Here is an 18,931-nt window from a genome sequence, read left to right as displayed (position 1 = left end):
AGGTGCTGATGCGGTCGGATCGTGTGAACGTCCGTCATCTGGGATAGCGTAACGGTGAGGATAGGTGTATGTCCGAGGGAAATAGCCTTTTATTTAAATGGCAGGGGCGTCTGAACCCAGATGCTTCCTGATTATTTCTGGAGAGAAAGAGAGAAAATTCTCGGCATGGCAGTGGCCCCATCCCCCATATAGACAAACATTATCATTTAGACAATTTAAAGAATATAAGCTTTAGAGTATAAAACCTTAGACCATGCTTATAATAAAAGATAAATGCTAATAATCACATTCCAAAGAGGTTTCACCTTCTCTTTGACTCAGTTCTAAATAGTACCGTGGGAGGTAAATCATTGTAAAAAGATAATGTCTTGACAGAACAGCAAACTCGTTGACGTTAAGGAATGAAGCGATTCCTCATCATAAGGTCTCTAACCTCAGCTTTGGTAAATAATCACGAACCCACAGGGGTTGGCGTTGCTGAGACCTTACACGGACCACGCATACCTTCGAGGGCGAGGCTCCGGGAAGCCGTCGCCACCCCAAACCACCCGTGAACGACGGTGAGGCTGGGAACACAACCCAGTTTTTTGACCGCAAGGTTGTCATTTGGAATAAAGAGTCCATGGCAATGGGTAAATGTCATTTGATTCTAAGGCGAGGCAGTCAGAGGTCAGAGGTTTTTGTCTCGTCCTTCCTTATAATGCCACGTCGACGGAATACAGATCAGCGCTGGGTGGCCCGCACAGGTGTCTGTCGAATGAATAAATGAACGGGCACATTCTTATGCAATTTAAATATCTCACGGTCCTTTCAAGTCTTTACAATGCCGGACCACCCAATAAGGCGATTCCGCACGCTTTTCTGTTTCGTTCATGTTGGATGGGACTCAGTCTAGACATTGAATTGGGTGTGGCGACTTTGAGAAATGTCTGTTAATAACCGGACTGTGGTTACCTCGAGTTCCTCAGCCACGTCAGAGAAGTGATTACGACAGGCAAAGGAAGCCTAACACCCGAGGACGAAAGAGGCAAACGAAAACACAAAGCTAGTCCAAGGACCTGGCCGCCACGTTCCGGCTTCCCTCATCCACGCAATTCTTACAGCAGACACACGCTTTTGGTATTTTATACACATATTTTAGATGAGAAAACAAAACTTTAGAACGTGTTAGGTGATTTTCTCAAGGTCCTAGAGCTATTGAGCGGAAAGAGCCAGGATTCAGAGCCAGGCGGGCCTGCTGCGGGCCTGAGCTCCCTCTGCAGAGCTCCGCCTCACAGCGACGCCCACTCCGGCCCCCTGGCTTCTTCGGCAGGAAAGTCCACGCGCCCGAGGAACAATTTCCTTTAGAGTTCTTGTCATCTCTGTCACAGTGTGGGCAACATGATCTATAAAGTGTGACTTTTCCAACTCTCAAGCATCCTGCTTTGGCTTCAGCGACCTTAGAGTGGAGACGCGAAGCAGGACCCCAGGCTGCCCCGTCTCGGAGGCAGCTCAGGTGGAAGGAACAGGTGAGGGTTTTAAGCAGGGAGGGGCTGTGATGTGATTCAGGCTTTAGAAAGCTCACCGAGAGGATGCGACCTAGTAGAGAGCCAGAGGGGACGCAGGGGCCCTGCTTCTGGACCAGAGGCCAGAGTCTCAGCCGTGGGAGGGGGCCCAGGCCTCTGTCAGAGCCCCCGCGTGCTGAGCTGGTGTGGGGGTGATGGAGAGTGGGTGTGGGGGTGATGGAGAGTGGGTGCGGGGGTGATGGAGAGTGGGTGTGAGCAAAGCAGAGCACTCAGGAGCTCTGTAAGGTTTTCATCCGGTGGTATTTACCAGCTGATAGCCGAGGTAGCATCGATTTCCGGGACATATTAAGAGAGAGCTCTTTGCATAGAATTTTCTCAATACATATTTTTTAAAGAGCATAAAGGGCAGTGGGAGGTTTAGGCTGCTTGGTTTGTGGGCACTCAGCGACTACTTCACTGTGACCAAAAAAAATGATAAAACGTTCTGAACGTGAAACATAGCTAAATTAAATGAAACTAAAGAAAAATAACCAAAAATTCAGTCCTGATTCATGATAAGGCATCTATATCGCCGTACCATACAAGAAGCAACACATAGAAGAGAAATAAGTGGTTGTGAAATTTCTTCTTAGGATCATCTGGCAAGGCTTCAAGAAAGAAAAAAGGAAAAGCAATAATTAAAAGCATTGGAATGGCCATTTACCACACCTTTTCCCACCTGGTAAGTAAGAAGTCACATCTTGTCAAATCTGCTTCCTTCATGAGAATGGAATGCTATAAAAGACCAGCCCTTCCCAACGCCCTTAACTCTTTCCGTGCCTAAGTAAAAACAGGTAAATGTAGAGTCGAATTCCGGTAAGACGGGGCTGACCACAGCATGCGAGCCTGAAAGACAACTGTTCTTAAAAATTATCTGCTTTTGTAGCATCCCATTTGCAATTTGCGTGTGTGTGTGTGTGTGTGTATGTGTGTGTGTGTGTGAGAGAGAGAGAGAGAGAGAGAGAGGAGAGACAGAGACTGTGTAGAAAACCTTTTTCTTGCCATCCAACAATGGCTTTCATTCTTGTTATTGGATGGAGTGGGTGGGAGTTTAACCTCTGTATTGAACACAAGCATCAGCACATGTCATGTTGATTAACAACCCGAAATACCAGCATTTTAAGTTTGTTCTGAAATCGGTGAACAGCCTTTCGCTGGATTCACCGATTACGATGTTTTCGTCGGAACCGATGTCTTCCTCCTGGTGCTCCTTCTTTCCCTTGCCCTTAAAACGTTAATATCTAACTTATGCTGAATTCATTTTTCCTTTTTAACGCTTTGCTTGGGAGTTTTCTTCGTGTGTATTTTTACCTATTTCCAAGCCCGTTCGAATCTCTCCGGGAAATGTCTTTGGGGCAAAGGAGGAGAGACAGAGATTTCTACCGTCGAAGTGCGTACGAGCACATGTCACTTTCACATGTTCGAGTTCTCTTTCCTGGTGACTCTGAGGTTGAGCCCTGCCCTTCCGTATTCCTAACGCCCGTGAACTACTTCTCTGGTCTTCAGTCCTGTGAAGAGCAGAGATTCGTGCCACCCAACGATCACCAACTCGTTTGCTTCGGTTCAAGGGCTGTCGAGGTATCTTGAGAATTAAAGCTTTGACTCCTAGAGGCGTGGATGCCAGGGTCTGTTCTGTGGCATTTTGTGCTTTGTTCTGTTTGATTCTCTGGGGAGCGTTTTATGGCAGATGTCACCCAACCACCCCATTAGTGATGAAGCCAGGTGCACCCAGGACCCACTGTGGATCAGAAGCATCTCTATTAATATAGTAAAGGACAGGTACGACCATAGCTGGTCGTAAGTGTTGGTCTATCCAGTAGCAACAGGTGTAATTTCTTGGTTTGTTGCTGACAGCTTTTATAGGTACCATTTGGAGAGTTTTAAGTGGCAAAGCTTTAATCATATGATTCTGAAAAGCGCTACGTAAACCTTTTCCTTACAAGTAAAACATCTTGTAAAGGTGACTTGGAAATGTGCTAGCTAGTTTTAGCTGCTAAATTGGCACCCTCAGATACTGGCTAGAAAACTATAGTGGATAAGCCTTCTGGTGACAAGCATTCCACCACGGTAACTGCAGATACTTAAGTCAAGTGCCGTCCTGTGTTAATCAGAGCGCCCGAGCAGAACTGTGTGGAAAAAGCCTTTCTAGGGCTTGGCACAGGTGTCCCACAGGAGCACGTACCAGGGGCCAAAACTATGCCAACTACTTTCTGTGAGTCATCTCATTGACTATTCAGAGTAATTCCGTGAAGTAGGTACCATTATTGATTTAAAAAGGAAACAGATTAAATATGTGATTTAATCTCAGAGATTAAAGAGATCTTAATTAATAATTGACAGTGCCAAGATACAAACCCAAGTTTGCCTTATGCCAATGTGATCCACGTTTTTACAACAAAGTAGATCAGTATCTCGTAAGGCTAAGATCTTTCCCAAACAGGCGGGCGAGCATATTTGATATATCTGGCCCCTCTTGGAAGTTCATTGATTCAAAGGCTCTGGTCTTGTTGTGGAAGCTTCTGGAAAGCTGCATTTGGTCTTCCAGGGTGCTCTGGTGTCTCCAGGGGATATGTGGACCCTGCTTTCAGTTCTCCTTCCGGCAGTAACTGGCCCTCTGGAGCTTCCCACGGCTTTGTGACGTCACTGAGGTGGCTCAAAGGAAAGGCGCCACCAGTTTGTCTGCCCCCCTAAGTGGACAGCGTGTGAATGGTCAGAAGGTAAATCCATAGTCAAGAAACAGGTCTGCGGCCACGCCACCCCGAACGCGCCCGAGCCCGTCTGATCTCGGAAGCTAAGCAGGGTCGGGCCTCGTTAGTACTTGGATGGGAGACCACCGAGGAAGACCAGGTGCTGTAAGCATAAAAACCAAAAACAAAACAAAAAATAGAAACAGTTAGAATTTGGAACTGAAATTACATCTCCAGGAGTTGAATTAACGTAGTCTAATCAGTGTTTCAGATGGGATTGATTTGTGGGGTGGAGAGATTTAAGAGAGAAGAATCTTCACTTTATAGGATGCTGCATCACATAAAAATGCCTGAGAAAACGAGGTGGAAAGACTTGACATTTTGACTTTTGCTAAGCAACTTCTTATCAATAATAAACCGTGTAAAAAAACAGCCCAAATAGTATTAACATATCACGTTGTGTCTCGACCATTTCTAACAGATCCAGATGTTTGTGTATACAGGATTCTACCACTTTTCAATTTAGGAAAAATTTTAGGATTGATCGCATAGGACAGTTGTTAAGAGAATAGAGGTAATAGGTTTGAAATTGAGCATCGCCAAAGAAAAATCTTATGAAATTAAAAGCAGATCGCATCCGACGAGTACGAATATTTATTTATTTTGTAACATGTAGAATGTAAAATTTTCTATCTGTATCCATGACACATTTATTTTAAGCACTTGATTTATGACGACAGAGGGAATTGGACATGCCCGAGTTTGTCGTCATTATTTGGGGACCGTGTTCATTCTCGTTCTGTTAATGCTGGGGAGGATGTGTCCTCCTAGTGTGTCGAGGTGAAGTGATTTTCTCTTCTTTCCCATGTCCCCTCCCCACTGAAAACGATTCCACTCTACGGAAAAACAGTTCTTCAAGCTTGAATAGGGTCTGTGGCGAGTATTTGAACACAAAACAAAACAAAACAATAACAAAAATCTCAAAAAAAAAAAAAAGACACAAATAACTACGGACACTGGAAATAAGGTACATTATTTCATTAACTGAGAACATATTCAGTCAAAATTCAGTGTCATTTGGGGCACTGCTGGATGAGAACCCCAGAAATTATTTCCACTTAATGTAGATAAAGAAATCGATGCTCAAAGGTTTGATTTCCATCCTACAGTCTCTCAACAGTGAGTAGAACGAAAACCAGACCTTGGCTTCCCTGACTCACTGCTGGAAGCTCTGCCCTCGGTAGGTGAGCGGCCCCCGCAGACGCGGGACCTGCCCTTCCCTTTCCCCGTCAGGCACAAGGAGGCCGAGGGAGGGCGAGGCGGTGCGTTTATCCACAGCGAAGGCGGGAGCAGGAACTTTGCTTTTTATACAGCCCAGCAACCACTCATCCACGTTCCCGGACACTTGCCATCTCGATTCTGATCATCGATGATTCCATATTTTTAAAGCCTTCCATGTGCATCTGTAGGAAAATTCTCCACAATTACATTATGTTGAACACCTGGCCTCGCCGAAGGCACGGGTCCTGTGGAAAGAGTCATTGGTTGAGCTGATAATTCTTTCCGTGTGATACATGGATTGCTTCATAGATTGGAAGACGCACAAACACATACACACACGTCTGTATATTTACAGACAGAAGATAAACCATCTAGTAAAACATTATTTCTACACTATCATAATTTCTCTGCCATCATATCTAATTAAATGGTGTCACTAACCTCGGCTACTTAGAAATCTGAACTAAGATTTCTCATCATAAACAAGATATTGTTTATGTTTTTTTATGCCAGCTTCCAGCACAAAAATATTCTTAAGAATATATTTAGTATTTAGTTCTGGGTTGTGATCTGGGACTGTTTACTTACATGGAGAGTACAGACTGTGCATATACATACACGCATGAAAAAACACAGAAATATGTAAAACTAGAAATTCCCAATTTTTTGTTATTTATTTTTTAAAATTGCCTATGTTTAGGTTGTACAATGTGATATTTTGGAACCCCGGATGTTAATCAACGGATTAAGATTACTTACAATTAATAAGTAATGATGACGTTCAAAGGAAAAAATAAATTTTACCTCCGGATTGAGAATATATGCTATTCTAAAACTGAGAACATTTTGTCTGAATGCAATTATCACTCTAAGAATTCTTCGAGATTCTTCATTTTTCAAATCCTAATGTTTTTACGATCTTTTGGGGCGGCACGAAATTAATCTAGACGTGAAAATAAATGCAGTTGCAATTACGATAATGGGCGTTGAGATGGGGTTCGCATCGGGAAAGAGAGAAGTTGGGAATAAACCTCTGGAGGGGTGACACGCAGGTGGGAAACTGAGGACGAAGCTTGGCCTCCGGACCGTGGCGGGGCCGTGTCACGGGACCAGCGGAGTTGCAGGCTCTCGATGCTATGGCAGCAGGGGCGCTGCTACGGGGAAATTCGAAGGCCTTCGCCTCACCATACATCAGTGAAGTGACACGTGCAAGGAATTCAGTGTCTGAATAAGCTGATAGGAAGCTGCTGACTCAGCCGAGATGGCCCCATCAGCTTTGTGGGCAGCAAAGTCTGAACGACTTGGAAGAGACCGATGTGGCAAAGGGTGTTATGGGCGTCACTGTCATTTAAAATGCCGCAGTTTTACATTGAAATGGCAGTGAAAAGGAGCAGCAGAGATGAAGTAAGTAGACGGAATGTCTTTCGTAGGACGGAGAAAAGGTTTAATGGATGCCAAAGAATGCCAGTGGCTTTCTTCTCTGGAAATTGAGAAGACGCTTCCAAAGTCATTCTGGAAAATGTCGATGCATCGTGGACACGCATCCCACTCGGTGGTTCAGCATATGTTGCTTTGTTACGCCTCATGGGTGATGATCACATTATTATTTAACTTTTGCGTTGTTATTTGATTTTCCATCACTGGCGCTGACTTTGCCTCTTTCATTGGATTGCAGATCGCTCCTGTCAGAAGGCTGCACCCCCAAATTTCATTCCCCGTAGCACCTTCCATGTGCCTACGCAGAAGAGAAATTCAGGCAAGTATTTTTAATCTATGATTTGATGCTTTTATACTTGTTTACATCTGGTTTAATTAAAATACATTTGTAAAGCTTCAGATACGATGTGTTACTATAACTAGCGTGTTTCACATATGTTCAAAATTAGATATGTAAGTAGCACGTGCAAGACAAGGTACATGAGAGGTTTTTATATGAGAAAAACAACTGAACTCTTACTTAAAACTAAAACCTTATTTAAGCATGTAGGTCGATTTTTAGGAAACTGGACTCCTGTCATATGATTAAAGAATAGAAACATAAAAAAAGAATTTGGGCCACTAAATATTGAATGTCACAGAATTGTTATTTTTTCTGTGTCAAGTCTTTGCTAGGAGTGAAGAGACTACTGATCGTTTTATTTGGATAACTAACTGCATCTTAATGTCGATGGATTTATGACAGATGCATAAGAATCTCACACGTTTGTTAAGAACAGTTCAGTCAAGTGGCTCTGAATTTCAAAACTGCTTGCTCGCAAATAGCAGGTGATCTATAAACACTTTAAAAAATGATGAAGAGATGAATGGGTTAATACCAAAACCTTTGAATAGATGACCCCCAAGTTTTAAGGTTTTGGCTCAGTTAAAAATGTTGACCCGAGTGGTTAGAAAAGAGAACGTTTTTAACATTCATTATTTTTCTATAACATTTGATAAATAAAATAGAATGTGACAGTATTATATTTATACATGGAAATATGTATATATATTTACAGCTTTATTGAAATATAAGAGACAATTAGTGCTCGTATTTACATTGTACAATTCAATGAGTTTTTTTTTTCATTGTAGTTGCCATACTATTATATATCGATTTCAGTTTCTACAGCATAGTGATTAGAGACCCACATAACTCACAAAGTGACCCCCCGCTACACTTAGTGGCCCTCTTCCCCCTTACGTATTTATTGCAACATTGCGGACTGTTTTCCTTAATCTATGCTTTATATTTCCATGACTATTTTGTCACTATTTGTACTTCTCGATCCCTTTGCCCTTTACCACCGTCCCTCCGACCCCCGTCCCATCTAGTAGCCCTCAAAATAGTCTCTCCGTCTATGAGTTTATTTCCATTTCCGTGGCCGTTGCTGCTGTTTACTTTGTTCTTTCGATTCTACATGAAATCATGCGATATTTGTCTTTCTCTGTCGAGTTACTTCATTCAGCGCAACGCCCTCTAGGTCCGCGAAGGCAAAATCTCTTCCCATCTCCTTCCTTCTCGTCTGTGTGTGTCTTTTAATGTGAAGTGAGTCTCTTGTAGGCGGCGTATGTAGGGGTCTTGTTTTCTTATCCTTTCAGCCCCCCTATCTTTTTGGTTAGAGGACTTAATTCTTTTCCATTCGAGGTACTTGTTGATAGGAATGTAGTAGTTACCATTCTTTATTCACATTTTTTTGATACATGTGTTTTCTTCTTAAAGAAGCCTCTCCAACATTTCCCGTAATATTGGGTTGGAGGTGATGAATTCCTTTAGCTTCCCACCCCCCATGGGAAGAGCTTTGTCTGTCCTTCGACTCTAAATGATAACTTTGCTAGATAAAGTATTCTTGGTTGTAGATCCTGGGTGTTCATCGCATTGAATATTTTGTGCCAAGCCCTTCTGTCCTGCAAAGTGTCTTTTGATAAATGAGCCACCAGTCTCATGGGTGTTCCCTTGTAGGTAACTAACTGCTTTCCTCCTGCTGCTTTTTAAGATTCTCTCTTTGTCTTTAACCTTTGGCATTTTAGTTATGGTGTGGGCATCTTTGGGTTCTTCTTTCTGGGGACTCTTTGTGTTTCCCGGGGTGCTGGGGACTGCTGGGGCTGAGGGCCGAGGGGACGGTGGCAGGACCAGGACCAAGCAGGTGAGTGGACTTGGCTAGGAGCTGGATCACATGCAGAGGGGTAGAGAACAAAAGCAAATGTGCTGGGTTTTTTCTACTGATCACATTCAACTTCTGCATCATTGACAGGAATGGAACAGAAACGACGCTGAATTCTTCTCGTCATGTCCCGTCTGCGACACACAGGTCAGTCCCTGTCACTAATGGCGACGTTCGCTTTGATCACCTGATTAAGGCGAGTCTTTCAGGCTCCTTCCCAGTAAAATTCCATTCTCCTCTTTGTAAGTAATAAGGGCTTCTGTGGGGCGATACTTTGAGACTCCGTAAGTACCCTGTTTCTTAACAATCTTTCAATTTAATTAATATCAGCGTGACTTCGTGAGTTGTTATTTTATTCAGTGAGTTGAATGATCTATGCTCAAATTATCTCAGATTTGCCAACGGGAATCTCTGCAAGCCCCCGCTGTGTCCTTGTAACACGTCCCCATCCTTCTTCGATGGGGCCTTGAAAGGTGGGCGTCTGTAGGAACGGCTTAAGGTGGTATCCTCTGATCGCGCACGTTTTAATGACTTTGGGAACTGACATGCCTTACATGAGCTCGACGGGGGTGGCTTCGGCCATTTTCCCCCCGAGGAAAGAACGGGAGGAACGCAATTTACATTCTGCAACGACTAACGTGCGTGTCTACCCCTCACCTCTGTGCTTTGATCGTATGGTTGACAATGGTTCTTTTCTCTCAATTATTTTATAATCACTTTATGGGGCTATGTGGATATGTCGCGTGGCACTCACAATGCGCAGCTATTTTTGAAGCCAAAGTTCTGGTCGGTTTCCTTTCCTCCCTCTTCCCTCCCTCCCTCCTTCCTACCCTCCTTCCTTTCTTCCTGAGGGTAGGTAGAGGTAGAGAATTTTACCACATTTACACAAATAGTTTTGGGGAAAAAAAATAATATGTTAGTTTCATTCAAAATGATAATTTACAAGTTGGATTTTTAAAACGTTTTCTTTTGGAACAGCCTTCTTTACAGCAACTTTGCCAAGACAGCTCAGAGAGCCCTCGCATGCCACGCGCCCGTGCCCCCGACCCTAACGCTGTGCAGTGGCGTCACATGTGTGTCAGTTAAAGAGCCCGCGTTGCCACGCCGTTAAGTACTAAGTCCGTACGTCATTCCCATTTCCTCAGTTTTCCCATACCGTCCCTTTCCTGCTCGGGACCCCTTTGGGATGTCACGTAGCACGTGGCCATCGTGTCTGCGTAGGCTCCCCTTGGCTGGGACCCTGCCCTGGCTTTTGAGGACCGTGACAGCTTCGAGGCGTGCTGGCCAGCCATTTCACACGACGTCTCCCACTTGGCATTTGTCCGATATCGCGGCCAGGGCGGTGCTCAGGGCTCAGGGGAGGAAGGACACGGCGGCATGTACCACCGCGTGACTTATCGTCGTGTGACTGTCGGGCTTCGTCACAGGGAAGTCTCACCTTCCCCCGCTTTCCACACTGTGCCGTTCGGGAGGAGGGCGGTGCCTCGGGCCACACGGAGGAGTGAGAAGTGATGTCCCACCTGCAGGCGGGGGGTGTCCGCGTGAGCCGCTTGGGTTCTTTCTGGACAGATTTGTCTATGTCCCTCATTTCTATTTATTCAGTTGTTTATTCATATTAATGAAGGCGGATAGGTGTTCATTTTACACGCTGGGTTTCACAGATTTTTAGATTATGCAAAGCGTGTCTGATTTAGTTTAGAACGCAATCATACTAGCTGGACGCCCACCGCTCCTCAGCACGTACCCCAAATTCTGGCCCAGGAACTGCTTCTGTGTCTCCCTCCAGCCCCTGGGGGTCCTCGCGGACCATTTCTTCACCCGGGGTGCCCCGTCCTCAATTTGTCATCAAGCGCACGTCGGTCCGTCCCGACCTCGCCTGCTTGACCACAGGACAGTTGGCCCCTCTCTTCGTCCCCTTGGCAGTTTACGGCATCTGTGGCCCGTGGGGGCATCTGTCCTGTCAGCTGGTGTTTGTCGGCCTGTTTATCTGTCTCTCGAGGGGGTGAACCCATGATGACCCCGGCCATTTCTTACCTACTCCTCCGTCCTTCGGTACCCGGTGCCCGGCCTGGTGTAGACGAGGCTCTTTACAATATGTCTGGGCAGATGGACAAGGAAAGCGACTTGGCCAGTGAGCAGAGTCGATTCCAGAAGCCCCTCTGAGTCCCGCCGCAGACGCGGCATCGCGGGTCTCCGTTCCGAGCTGTTTTCGACTCCTCGTAACGACGTGTCTACTCGGATCACCTCGCTTTCCAGACGCCAGCATCCTATAAGGCCGGGGCACTGCTGAGGGGCTGGGCAGCGAAGGCCCCAGTGCACAGGGAAGGAACAGCCTTTTGCTCTGGGAGGGGACGTGTCCCCCGGGCACGAACGGAATCTGGTGACCTTGGCCTCATTAGGAGGCTGCCCTGCGCCACCGAGCTGCCCAGCCACGCTACAAAGGTGGCGGGGAAGGAGTCTAACAGATGCCGACGTTCACTTTGTCACATAAGATCCGCAGCCCGTATTGACGCACACAGACCCGCTTGACTGTCAGTCAAACAGCAGTCGAGTCAGCCAACACGCGTGTCTGGCTCTTTTTTTTTTTTTTTTTTTCCTGACAAGACTTTCAGTGCTGATTGGACTGGTTTGTGTTTGCAGAAACAGTCACAATTCCTGTGCCAAAACAGGATGCTTTTCCTTCACCGAAACTTAATGAAATAGCTGAATCCCATGAATCTGTGTCCTTAAGAATATGTGTCAGACAATCAAATCTGTTAAGAATTCTCATCTGTTTTTCTGCTCGAGAGGCGGCTGGGCCGGTCGGTTCCAGTTAAGTGAGCGCATGGTGCCCTCTGGTGCTGCAGAACGGCATGGAACGCAGAGGAGTTTTAAGTCAGGCGCTGGCCGGCAAGGCCGGGTCCCCGCTTCTCTGCGGCAGCCTGTCGCCTGGCTGAGTCAGGACTCCGCGCTCTGGCTTTGGGTCAGCGCTCCCGGCTGACTGTGCGTTGACGTGACCCACCCTCACCGGTGCGGGGAATCTTCGATGAAGGTACGGCTGGGAAAGAACCCCCCACACGTAAGCAGAAACGTAGGTCCCTTTGCTTTTATGAGTTTTCAGCATGAAAGGAACCCACCGATAAAACCAAACGGTAGTGCCCGAGATAAACGACGGAAATCCCGACTTTACGAAAATTTAGTCTCCTCCGGAAAAGAGAGGGACCGAGGACAGATGTCGTTTGAGTCCGCGGACTTCTGAGGACGAATATTCTCTGAGTCTCTGGGAACTCGGATGCAGCGGGGACCATGTTCCCCGAGGGGGGACGCGCGTGTCTCACAGAGTAGCGAGTTTCTCTGCTTCTGCTTCAAGTGAACCGGCCGCTCCGGACCGAGCGGTCTCGGCCTGGACCGCCCTCCCTCCCCGCCGGTCTCAGAACCGGGTTCAGAAGGCGCGCGGGAAGCGTGCGCGGGAAGCCACTTTCGGTTTGTGGCCCCGTCCAATCAAGGCGCAACCTTTTTCGCTTTGTTGTTGAAATATGGTAATATTTCCGAAGCCCGGGGGGCCGGGGGACGGGGTGCGACTCCCTTTCCCAGCAGCTCCGTGAAGGGCTGTCGGCCCCATTTCGCGGGAGTGGGAGAGCTGGCACTGGGCACCGGTGTCGCACACTCCTGCCACCCGACCCCCACTTCGCTCTTCTCGTGGGGCTCTGGACGCTTCGGTGGAAAGGACAGAGTGGGAAAGGGCGCAGGAACGATTCCGTCCGGGCTCGCGATCCTGGCGTCACTCTTTCGAAGGCGCGGGATGCCAATTGTGAGAATCGCGAGCCATCGACTTCGCCGGCGGACCCCTGAGTAGACTGTTAGTTACCGCCCAGCCCTTGATGAAATTGCTCATGGACAGAAACGAGGCACATCCCGCAGGAGGAGCGTCACCCTGGCGCCTGTCATCACGCGGTCGTGCTCGTCACGAATGGCCATGGTCTCTTCGTTTGTTCCGTTGGGCGTTTTCTTATCCGTTCTGACTCATTTCGGATAATTCTCTCTTTGGTTTTAATACTGCCGGAGAAGCAAAGTCGTATTTTGTACGTATTTCTCAATCGAAAAATACCTAAATAGTATACATTTTTAGGACCCGCTCAATTCGCGTCCCTCGCTGTGGACCAGCCATTCACCATCGTGCAGCAACGTTAATCAGCGACGGTTTTCCGAGTGTCCTTCCGGTGGCTCCCACCTGTCCCTAACTGCCCCCCCGGGGGAAAACCCTTGCCATTGCAGAATGATGTCGGTGTGGATGAAAAACGTGCTCAAATGCTACAATATTTACGACTTAGTCCACCTGCATTAGCGACTCATCGCCACTTACTGGTAAGCAGCGGCGGTGCCTCCCAGCTGCAAAGCAAAGCCAGAGGCGAGGCAGCTGCTGACAGCTGTGCCCGGGCGTCTGCGAGCTCCGTCAGCGCTCTTTGCCCTTGGCGAGGACCTTAGCCAGGGAACAATAAAACGCATTGTTGTAGAACAGTCCCGGGTACCCAGCCTGCCACTTCGCCTGTCTCTCTGCAGCTGCCTTGACTCAGGTCCTGAGGGCAGAGCTTGCAGCCTCCCCAGCCGCGCTGCCTTCGAACAAAAGTGTTTTGTTTCAGGCTATTCTATTGGGTAGGTTCCTGGGGGTGTTTTGAGGAAGACTGGGGGAAAAAAATGCACTTCTTTCTTTTGCCTTGTTTTTTTTTTTGTTTTTGTTTTTTGTTTTTTTTGTTTTTTTTTTGTTTTAATAACAACAAATCATGAATTAATTTACCCTGCACAAAACGTAAAACGAGAGACAAAGCCTTTGGGATCACGTCTGAAAGGGGCCGGCAGCCAGAGGAAGAGAACGTTTGTCAGTTAGAAAAACATGTTTGTCGGGCTGGGTTGACTTTTTCTCATCGTCGAAAGTCTGCATCTGACTGAGCTGTTGCGTTTTGTGGCTCAAAGCAAGGTCTGTCCACACTGTGGTTGGCCCTCCCGCCCGGAGCCTGGGTCCCCAGCACTGTGCAAATCTGCGTCGATGGCAGATGCCGGAATCCTTGGCTGTGCGGGCAGAGTGAGCTGCTGCCGAGTGAGTGCCAACCACCAGCGTTACCCAGAAAGAACTTGCAGTTCAGAATGGGCTAATGAAGTCATGATTTCTGTATGCCTCCGGAGCAAAAAGCGGGAGTTATCTTAAATGGCGTTTTCCTGCTTTCCTGAAAAGGTCCGCCTCCCAGCCTTTCTAAACATGCACGGTGCCAGACCCAAAACCACCCTTCGTTCTGCACACCTTCACCTGTGTCATGTTTATGTCATTTTGGACCCCGTTGGTAGATCCTGGAAGCCGTTCCAATCTGTGTCACCTGGAGGTTGACACAGAGCCTCACTCACAGTATCTGCTAGGTACTAATTTGTCAAATGAATGGATTTATAAAATATTCTAGCAACATAAAGAAGAGACTTCTGAAATTAAGTTCTGGTGAGGACAGTGCAGGATAATGTTATATATGGCCCAAGTCTATTTTACCGTTTGTTTGTTTGTTTGTTTGTTTGTTTAGTTTTGGGGCGGTCGGGCAAGACGTCACAAATCAGACCGAGCTGGCTGCTCTGCCTGGCAAAACCAGTAGGGTCTGCCGGACAGAGAAGGCACAGAGACCCCGTAGGCAAAGGGAATGGCACGTTGTCGTGGCACCCACCTCCGTGCGTCCCCTCGCGAACGCCCCGCTAAACGCGGCTGCCACTGTCACTCGAGCGTGACCCTGGCTCGGCGTGACAGGTGCATCTACTAACTCCCTGGCCGGGGCGGAGAGTGGGGGGCGGTGGCTCACGTCTGCCACCTGGCGGTTTCTCTTTCCTGTCTGTGTGGCCACAGGCAATGTCGAAAGTCCCTTCGCAAAGAGTTTTGACCCAAGTCGAGTCCAAGTTTTAATCAACGAAAATCACAGCTCTTTCAAACCCCCGAGTCCTGTGGCGTCGCCGTGGGGAACGCGCTCCTCGTGGTGGCTGAAATGCGCATGACATCGGTGCCGGGGGTTTGGACGTGTTTACATTTTCACTTAGAAAACGCTTTTCTGAACTGCGGCTACAAACTGTGAAGTGGCGAGCAGGCGGGTCTGGAGCATGGCAAGGCTCTCGCGTTCACCGTGAGCGCTGCTTAAACGGCTTCGCGCTTTGTCTGCGGGACACACGTGTCCCTAGTTATCGATCACACATTGATAACAATGATAACGCGTGAGAAGTTGTAGCTGCTTTTTCGGTGGAAACGCTGGCGTCAGAGGACAGGCTCTGGTAAACTTCTGCTCCCTGGGATCCTACGTAACCGATAATGAACCGTGTGCCTAAAAAACGAGGCCATTTCATCGCGGTCTATGCGCACTGACTGCGCAAGTACATTTCGCTGCTTCTGCCAGCTCGGCCCACCCGGGAGGTGCCAGTGGTGGCGTAGTGTGACTCCCTGACCGTGTGTGTGTTTGGGTGCTGATAGGAGAAAAACATCAAACCTGGAATCCGCTCGTCCCTCTATATTTCTGTAAGCCGCATGGTCGTGTTTTCGTTTGCCATGGAAACGAGTGAGAACTTCACGGAATCCTTGTTCATTTTAGAGTTTCTGATCGTGCAAAGGCTCAGAACAAGAATGAGGGGGGATCCAAAACACCCCAGCTTATTCCGTGTCTGTGTGAAGACCGTACGAACAGAAAAGGCGTTTGAGGAGAAGTGTGTGTGTAAAAAACGTGAACTTTTCTTTTTTGGTGACCGAGAAAGCTCTCATAAGATAAGTGAGTTATCTCTGAAACATGTAAAACCTTTTTCCTGTGTCAATAAACTAAACCCTGGCAGCTCTGCCATCCAGGAGAGCGTGAGGGCTCTTGGAAAATGACTAATTCGGTTAATACAGTTGGACAAAGATATGAAACCAGATCTGAATGTAAAACTGTGTGAGTTACAGAAAATCTAGGCTGCTGGGGACGGGCACAAACTCCTGCCGCATTTAGAAGTAGAATCACTGGAAAAATTATCCCACGCTACCGAAGTAGGGGAGGCGGCTGTAGGAGCGAACGCTGCTCTTTGAAATAGGTCTGATGTCGTGCATAGAATTAGATGGGGAAGGGCCTGTAGAAATCATTTAATTCGACATCCTTTTGTCTATTAAAACATTTAAAAAGAACCTGAAGCCCAGGGAGAGTGAGTGAGTAGAGAACTTGGGGCAGAGCTGGGACCAGACACACTCTGCTTTCGTCACTGTCTTCCGGGCGTGGTGGCCAGTTTACCGCCGAGAAAGCCCTGTACTGATGCTAGCGACTGTCTCTATGATGTTCAAAGCTTAAGAAATCGTCCTGACTCCTGTGCAGGCTCAGGAATTTATTATTATCCTGGGCGTTTCAGACAATATACTCTACCTTTTTACATCCGGAATAGTGACATCTTGATGGTTTCCGTGAGGTGAAATATTTAAGGTGTTTCTCACGAGGTGTTCGAGGTCCATCACCAGCCCGTGTTTTTTTACAATTCCCTTTTCACGTGATAACTTTTGAAATGAGCTGTTTTTCTCCTTGCTTTGCGTCTCTCAGCTCTGTGGGTTCGGGTCGTGGGGTCCCCAAGTCCGTGTCGAGGGGGACGTCCTGCAGGCTGTCCTCGTTTTCAGGAGGACGTTTACTGGATGCCTCAGCCCCACCCCCAACCAAAAAAGGAAAGTTTGGGGACGGTGTTTCTAGAAAACTCTTCTGGCCATTAATCGGGGAGTCTAACTGCCTTTCTGGTAAATGGAGAAACCTATCGCACAAAACCGATAAACCAACCTGTTTGGGTTTCTTGCCCCAAAATGGGAAACAGAGGGAAACGTTTCCCCAATGGGAATACAGAATGGAAAATTTCTGAGCTTTTAAAGCATGTGGCAAACGTTTTCTCTTCGGTTGTTCCGGGGGAAAAGCAAGCGACCCGCACCCAGGCAGCGCAGACCACGAATGAGCAGAATCCTTCCGGTTTCTATTCGGAAACGGGGTCCGAATGGTTTGGTAACAGTTACAATTTATGACTTAAATTTTGTTTAGACCAGAGTTAAGATTTGTCTGCATATATTATTGGAAAATCAGAGGACCCGGGATCCTTGGTGGTGTAAACATAGAGGGTTTTCAGGGGGGCAGCATGTGAGTAATGAAGAGGGGTGGGGGTCAAAGAGTGGGGACGCCGGGGTCCTCTCGCCGGGTCGGAGGCTCGGTGCCACCCCTGTCACCCAAGCAGCAGCCGGCAAGGTCCTTGATCCGTTCCCCGTTTTGTAGATGGGACGCCCATAACTGCCCGCCACGATGGGATCGAGATCATTCCTACATTTCACTTCAAGTACCTATGGCTGTCTAGGCGACTGGGTTCATGACATGCTGTCTTAGTTCGAGGGCTGCTATAACCTAGCACCACAGACTGGGGGCCTTGTAAACAGCACGTGTTTGTTTTTCATAGTCCTGGAGGCTGGAAGTCCAAGGTCAGAGAGCAGGTGGGGTCGGGTTCTGGCGAGGGCCCTTCTGGGTCGCAGACGGCTGCCTTCGCCTTGTGCCCTTGAGTGGAAGGGAGAGAGAGAGCAGGCTCTCCAGCCTCCCGCTGTGTGGGCACCAGTCACACCCACGAGGGCCCCAAATACCATGATCGCCTCAGATACCATCACCTTGGGGGGTAGGTCTCAACGGCTGAATTTGGAGATCATAACACAACCTACTATGCCTCCTGAGGGTTTTTTTTTTTTAAGCCTAAACATCAGGTTATCATTTATTTTTCTTTTAAAATTATACTTGAAAGAGAAGAATATCTGGTTAGTTGAAGTTAATCATCCCTCCATCCATCATCCCTCCATCCATCATCCCTCCATCCATCATCCCTCCATCCATCATCCCTCCATCCATCATCCCTCCATCCATCATCCCTCCATCCATCATCCCTCCATCCATCATCCCTCCATCCATCATCCCTCCATCCATCATCCCTCCATCCATCATCCCTCCATCCATCATCCCTCCATCCATCATCCCTCCATCCATCATCCCTCCATCCATCATCCCTCCATCCATCATCCCTCCATCCATCATCCCTCCATCCATCATCCCTCCATCCATCATCCCTCCATCCATCATCCCTCCATCCATCATCCCTCCATCCATCATCCCTCCATCCATCATCCCTCCATCCATCATCCCTCCATCCATCATCCCTCCATCCATCATCCCTCCATCCATCATCCCTCCATCCATCATCCCTCCATCCATCATCCCTCCATCCATCATCCCTCCATCCATCATCCCTCCATCCATCATCCCTCCATCCATCATCCCTCCATCCATCATCCCTCCATCCATCATCCCTCCATCCGACTTCTCCTCTGTCTGTGCAGTTCTCAGCATGCTTACTTGAGTTAGTGGTAACATCTTACAAGTGACGTCATTGATGAGCGAGTTGAATAAAATCCTTGACATCTGTTCCCTTTTGTCTATGTGGGAGTCACAATTATATCTTCCTCTAAAAGCATCTTTTAACAACTGCAATTAAGAACTCATTTTCTAACTCGATAAAAAAGAAGAAATTTTAAAAAAACCCCACCCACAAAAAGGAGTCGAGTCCATGTTTTTGTCAAGTGTCAAAAAATAGTTACTCTTCCATCTCGACTCACTGCAAATTAAATGACAAGGTCATTACCTGTTACCGGGAAGAGGTGACAACGCTTTGTTTACTTTTAAATTCAATGCAGATGGGCGAATTATGTCACATTGAAATGTGTCGGTGTCGAGTAAGTTTAAGATTCACCTTTCAA

The 18,931-nt window shown here is 47.4% G+C and overlaps 1 long non-coding RNA gene and 1 pseudogene across 1 annotated transcript; both read left to right on the top strand.

The window, feature by feature from the left end:
• Nucleotides 1–880: 880 nt before the first annotated feature.
• On the top strand, nt 881–7,264 carry LOC112477227. Its single transcript, XR_003045364.1, has 3 exons — nt 881–1,508; nt 2,138–2,226; nt 7,188–7,264. It is a non-coding gene; the product is annotated as an uncharacterized LOC112477227 (long non-coding RNA).
• LOC112477538 lies at nt 4,285–4,403 on the top strand (annotated as a pseudogene).
• Nucleotides 7,265–18,931: the final 11,667 nt, after the last annotated feature.

This window comes from Pteropus alecto, unplaced genomic scaffold (assembly GCF_000325575.1).
Source record: "Pteropus alecto unplaced genomic scaffold, ASM32557v1 scaffold90, whole genome shotgun sequence".
Taxonomy (NCBI): domain Eukaryota; kingdom Metazoa; phylum Chordata; class Mammalia; order Chiroptera; family Pteropodidae; genus Pteropus; species Pteropus alecto.
Note: the sequence above shows the minus strand (reverse complement) of the source record. Positions and strands in the feature narration are given on the sequence as shown.